This window comes from Ambystoma mexicanum, chromosome 3q (assembly GCF_040938575.1).
Source record: "Ambystoma mexicanum isolate Mex_15411 chromosome 3q, UKY_AmexF1_1, whole genome shotgun sequence".
Classification (NCBI taxonomy): Eukaryota; Metazoa; Chordata; class Amphibia; order Caudata; family Ambystomatidae; genus Ambystoma; species Ambystoma mexicanum.
The window spans coordinates 1139093624-1139098623 of NC_090926.1; the positions used below are offsets into that span (position 1 = coordinate 1139093624).

The 5000-nt window shown below is 51.2% G+C and overlaps 7 non-coding genes across 7 annotated transcripts in view; all 7 read right to left on the reverse strand.

Annotated features, from left to right (window-relative positions):
- Window positions 1–41: 41 nt before the first annotated feature.
- TRNAS-CGA (transfer RNA serine (anticodon CGA)) lies at window positions 42–123 on the reverse strand. The gene has a single exon. It is a non-coding gene; the product is annotated as a tRNA-Ser (tRNA).
- Window positions 124–486: 363 nt separating this feature from the next.
- Window positions 487–568, reverse strand: TRNAS-AGA (transfer RNA serine (anticodon AGA)). Its single transcript has one exon. It is a non-coding gene; the product is annotated as a tRNA-Ser (tRNA).
- A 1122-nt stretch (window positions 569–1690) lies between these two features.
- On the reverse strand, window positions 1691–1772 carry TRNAS-CGA (transfer RNA serine (anticodon CGA)). The gene has a single exon. It is a non-coding gene; the product is annotated as a tRNA-Ser (tRNA).
- A 363-nt stretch (window positions 1773–2135) lies between these two features.
- TRNAS-AGA (transfer RNA serine (anticodon AGA)) lies at window positions 2136–2217 on the reverse strand. The gene has a single exon. It is a non-coding gene; the product is annotated as a tRNA-Ser (tRNA).
- Window positions 2218–3349: 1132 nt separating this feature from the next.
- Window positions 3350–3431, reverse strand: TRNAS-CGA (transfer RNA serine (anticodon CGA)). The gene has a single exon. It is a non-coding gene; the product is annotated as a tRNA-Ser (tRNA).
- A 363-nt stretch (window positions 3432–3794) lies between these two features.
- Window positions 3795–3876, reverse strand: TRNAF-AAA (transfer RNA phenylalanine (anticodon AAA)). The gene has a single exon. It is a non-coding gene; the product is annotated as a tRNA-Phe (tRNA).
- A 1122-nt stretch (window positions 3877–4998) lies between these two features.
- The window catches only part of TRNAS-CGA (transfer RNA serine (anticodon CGA)), an 82-nt gene continuing 80 nt past the window's right edge, over window positions 4999–5000 (reverse strand). The window contains exon 1 of the tRNA in view: window positions 4999–5000. This exon is cut by the window's right edge and continues 80 nt beyond it. This is a non-coding gene — a tRNA (tRNA-Ser).

Genomic DNA, 5000 nt, shown 5'->3' on the forward strand with positions numbered 1-5000 from the left:
TCCGAGCAAATTGCAAAATTGCAGCTCAGTTCAAACCGAGGCGTAGTCGGCAGGGTTCGAACCTGCGCGGGGAGACCCCAATGGATTTCGGGTCCATCGCCTTAACCACTCGGCCACGACTACCCATGAGAGTGAAACTCTCACTCGAAAGATCGTGCTGTGCTTACACAGAAGAGTCCTTAGTCTCTACCGCCTTGCCTCTAGATCTTGTCCTGTACTTTCCACCCTTCTCTCTCATCATGCACCGTTCTTTCTCCTCACAAGTTTCTTTTAAATGTACATATATGTTTGAAATTGCAAAACGAAACCCGTCAAAACGTACCAGTTTCTCTGCGTTGGCCTAAAGGATGAAGCCGCTTTTACTCCTAGGATCTTGCTTGAATAGCTCAAGTGCGCCGCAGCCTCCTTTAGTAATTGTATTATACTGCTATTTTAAGATTGTTTTCCACACCAGAAAAGAGTAAACAATAAAAGCGGGCTCTGCACCGTAGTCGGCAGGATTTGAACCTGCGCGGGGAAACCCCAATGGATTTCTAGTCCATCGCCTTAACCACTCGGCCACGACTACTCCTGAGCAAACCTGTTTCTACTATAAACTTAACACTTTAGCCACACACAATGTCTCCTCCGCCCCTTACTTTATGCCGCTCTGCACCGTTCCCTTTTGGCCCTCCCATGACCCTTGAAAATGCATTCAAAAGTCAGAATCTCTATGGTCTGGCCCAAGTTCCCTAAATGCCATTTCCCCTCCCTGCCAAGCTCAGACTAAGTGCCAGGGACAGATCTGTGCTAATAAACCTAGCAAGCGGCCAGGCAGCAGAGCCTCACCTTCACTAGGTTGCACTGGCTTCTGCCAGCTCCAAATTGAAACTGTTAACAGTGTCCTGTTTGGAAGCATGCCTGGGCAGGGGCTGTCTCTATGCAAATCGAGTTGCAGAGGCCTCCTGGGAGCCAATTTCGGCAGGCCATTTTGACAGGCTCCAGAGGAATAAATGACCGCACGAGTGGTCCGGTAGTTAGTCTAAGCCATATGGCAAAGATTTGGGTGGTGGGCCTTCTGGGCATGTGGCCCTAAGCCTCAGAGGACCGCAGAATGGGTCCCTTCTGCCCAAATAGAGAGGTCTTGGCCGATCGGGGCCGAGAGGACAGGGGCCTCACCACCCTCTGACGGTCCTCCTGGGCGCCCTTCCTCTGCTCTCTGCTGTTGTGGCAGAAAGCTGTGCCTTCAGTCCCCTAGCTTGCACAGGGCAGCAAAAGACTGTACTTTCACTGTGTCGCAGGTAGGGGGCCTCTCCTGAATGCATCTGCCAAGGAAGGTCTAGAAGTGACACGAGAACCCTTGTGCTGACACACAAAAAAGGCTCGGCAGATAGCTTGCGTGCCAGTTGCTCCATCCTCTGTATCCACATGGACCCCTCCCAATATCTGCTGTAAAGATGCAGGCAAGGAAAAGCGCAGGATGGGCTTCTTACAGACGGAGGCGATGCCAGGCGTCGATGGCTCTAGCGGCAACTAGTGTCAGGGTGGAAATATAATCGTGGCCCCCACCCCTAACAGTCAGAGAGTCCTGGATGGGAGTCTTCCCAATGTCTGCTTTATCGTCCATCCTATAATCAACATGCATGTTTACATCTTGTTTTGGGGACATTTCCGAGCAAATTGCAAAATTGCAGCTCAGTTCAAACCAAGGCGTAGTCGGCAGGGTTCGAACCTGCGCGGGGAGACCCCAATGGATTTCGAGTCCATCGCCTTAACCACTCGGCCACGACTACCCATGAGAGTGAAACTCTCACTCGAAAGATCGTGCTGTGCTTACACAGAAGAGTCCTTAGTCTCTACCGCCTTGCCTCTAGATCTTGTCCTGTACTTTCCACCCTTCTCTCTCATCATGCACCGTTCTTTCTCCTCACAAGTTTCTTTTAAATGTACATATATGTTTGAAATTGCAAAACGAAACCCGTCAAAACGTACCAGTTTCTCTGCGTTGGCCTAAAGGATGAAGCCGCTTTTACTCCTAGGATCTTGCTTGAATAGCTCAAGTGCGCCGCAGCCTCCTTTAGTAATTGTATTATACTGCTATTTTAAGATTGTTTTCCACACCAGAAAAGAGTAAACAATAAAAGCGGGCGCTGCACCGTAGTCGGCAGGATTTGAACCTGCGCGGGGAAACCCCAATGGATTTCTAGTCCATCGCCTTAACCACTCGGCCACGACTACTCCTGAGCAAACCTGTTTCTACTATAAACTTAACACTTTAGCCACACACAATGTCTCCTCCGCCCCTTACTTTATGCCGCTCTGCACCGTTCCCTTTTGGCCCTCCCATGACCCTTGAAAATGCATTCAAAAGTCAGAATCTCTATGGTCTGGCCCAAGTTCCCTAAATGCCATTTCCCCTCCCTGCCAAGCTCAGACTAAGTGCCAGGGACAGATCTGTGCTAATAAACCTAGCAAGTGGCCAGGCAGCAGAGCCTCACCTTCACTAGGTTGCACTGGCTTCTGCCAGCTCCAAATTGAAACTGTTAACAGTGTCCTGTTTGGAAGCATGCCTGGGCAGGGGCTGTCTCTATGCAAATCGAGTTGCAGAGGCCTCCTGGGAGCCAATTTCGGCAGGCCATTTTGACAGGCTCCAGAGGAATAAATGGCCGCACGAGTGGTCCGGTAGTTAGTCTAAGCCATATGGCAAAGATTTGGGTGGTGGGCCTTCTGGGCATGTGGCCCTAAGCCTCAGAGGACCGCAGAATGGGTCCCTTCTGCCCAAATAGAGAGGTCTTGGCCGATCGGGGCCGATCGGGGCTGAGAGGACAGGGGTCTCACCACCCTCTGACGGTCCTCCTGGGCGCCCTTCCTCTGCTCTCTGCTGTTGTGGCAGAAAGCTGTGCCTTCAGTCCCCTAGCTTGCACAGGGCAGCAAAAGACTGTACTTTCACTGTGTCGCAGGTAGGGGGCCTCTCCTGAATGCATCTGCCAAGGAAGGTCTAGAAGTGACACGAGAACCCTTGTGCTGACACACAAAAAAGGCTCGGCAGATAGCTTGCGTGCCAGTTGCTCCATCCTCTGTATCCACATGGACCCCTCCCAATATCTGCTGTAAAGATGCAGGCAAGGAAAAGCGCAGGATGGGCTTCTTACAGACGGAGGCGATGCCAGGCGTCGATGGCTCTAGCGGCAACTAGTGTCAGGGTGGAAATATAATCGTGGCCCCCACCCCTAACAGTCAGAGAGTCCTGGATGGGAGTCTTCCCAATGTCTGCTTTATCGTCCATCCTATAATCAACATGCATGTTTACATCTTGTTTTGGGGACATTTCTGAGCAAATTGCAAAATTGCAGCTCAGTTCAAACCGAGGCGTAGTCAGCAGGGTTCGAACCTGCGCGGGGAGACCCCAATGGATTTCGAGTCCATCGCCTTAACCACTCGGCCACGACTACCCATGAGAGTGAAACTCTCACTCGAAAGATTGTGCTGTGCTTACACAGAAGAGTCCTTAGTCTCTACCGCCTTGCCTCTAGATCTTGTCCTGTACTTTCCACCCTTCTCTCTCATCATGCACCGTTCTTTCTCCTCACAAGTTTCTTTTAAATGTACATATATGTTTGAAATTGCAAAATGAAACCCGTCAAAACGTACCAGTTTCTCTGCGTTGGCCTAAAGGATGAAGCCGCTTTTACTCCTAGGATCTTGCTTGAATAGCTCAAGTGCGCCGCAGCCTCCTTTAGTAATTGTATTATACTGCTATTTTAAGATTGTTTTCCACACCAGAAAAGAGTAAACAATAAAAGCGGGCGCTGCACCGTAGTCGGCAGGATTTGAACCTGCGCGGGGAAACCCCAATGGATTTTTAGTCCATCGCCTTAACCACTCGGCCACGACTACTCCTGAGCAAACCTGTTTCTACTATAAACTTAACACTTTAGCCACACACAATGTCTCCTCCGCCCCTTACTTTATGCCGCTCTGCACCGTTCCCTTTTGGCCCTCCCATGACCCTTGAAAATGCATTCAAAAGTCAGAATCTCTATGGTCTGGCCCAAGTTCCCTAAATGCCATATCCCCTCCCTGCCAAGCTCGGACTAAGTGCCAGGGACAGATCTGTGCTAATAAACCTAGCAAGCGGCCAGGCAGCAGAGCCTCACCTTCACTAGGTTGCACTGGCTTCTGCCAGCTCCAAATTGAAACTGTTAACAGTGTCCTGTTTGGAAGCATGCCTGGGCAGGGGCTGTCTCTATGCAAATCGAGTTGCAGAGGCCTCCTGGGAGCCAATTTCGGCAGGCCATTTTGACAGGCTCCAGAGGAATAAATGGCCGCACGAGTGGTCCGGTAGTTAGTCTAAGCCATATGGCAAAGATTTGGGTGGTGGGCCTTCTGGGCATGTGGCCCTAAGCCTCAGAGGACCGCAGAATGGGTCCCTTCTGCCCAAATAGAGAGGTCTTGGCCGATCGGGGCCGAGAGGACAGGGGCCTAACCACCCTCTGACGGTCCTCCTGGGCGCCCTTCCTCTGCTCTCTGCTGTTGTGGCAGAAAGCTGTGCCTTCAGTCCCCTGGCTTGCACAGGGCAGCAAAAGACTGTACTTTCACTGTGTCGCAGGTAGGGGGCCTCTCCTGAATGCATCTGCCAAGGAAGGTCTAGAAGTGACACGAGAACCCTTGTGCTGACACACAAAAAAGGCTCGGCAGATAGCTTGCGTGCCAGTTGCTCCATCCTCTGTATCCACATGGACCCCTCCCAATATCTGCTGTAAAGATGCAGGCAAGGAAAAGCGCAGGATGGGCTTCTTACAGACGGAGGCGATGCCAGGCGTCGATGGCTCTAGCGGCAACTAGTGTCAGGGTGGAAATATAATCGTGGCCCCCACCCCTAACAGTCAGAGAGTCCTGGATGGGAGTCTTCCCAATGTCTGCTTTATCGTCCATCCTATAATCAACATGCATGTTTACATCTTGTTTTGGGGACATTTCCGAGCAAATTGCAAAATTGCAGCTCAGTTCAAACCGAGGCG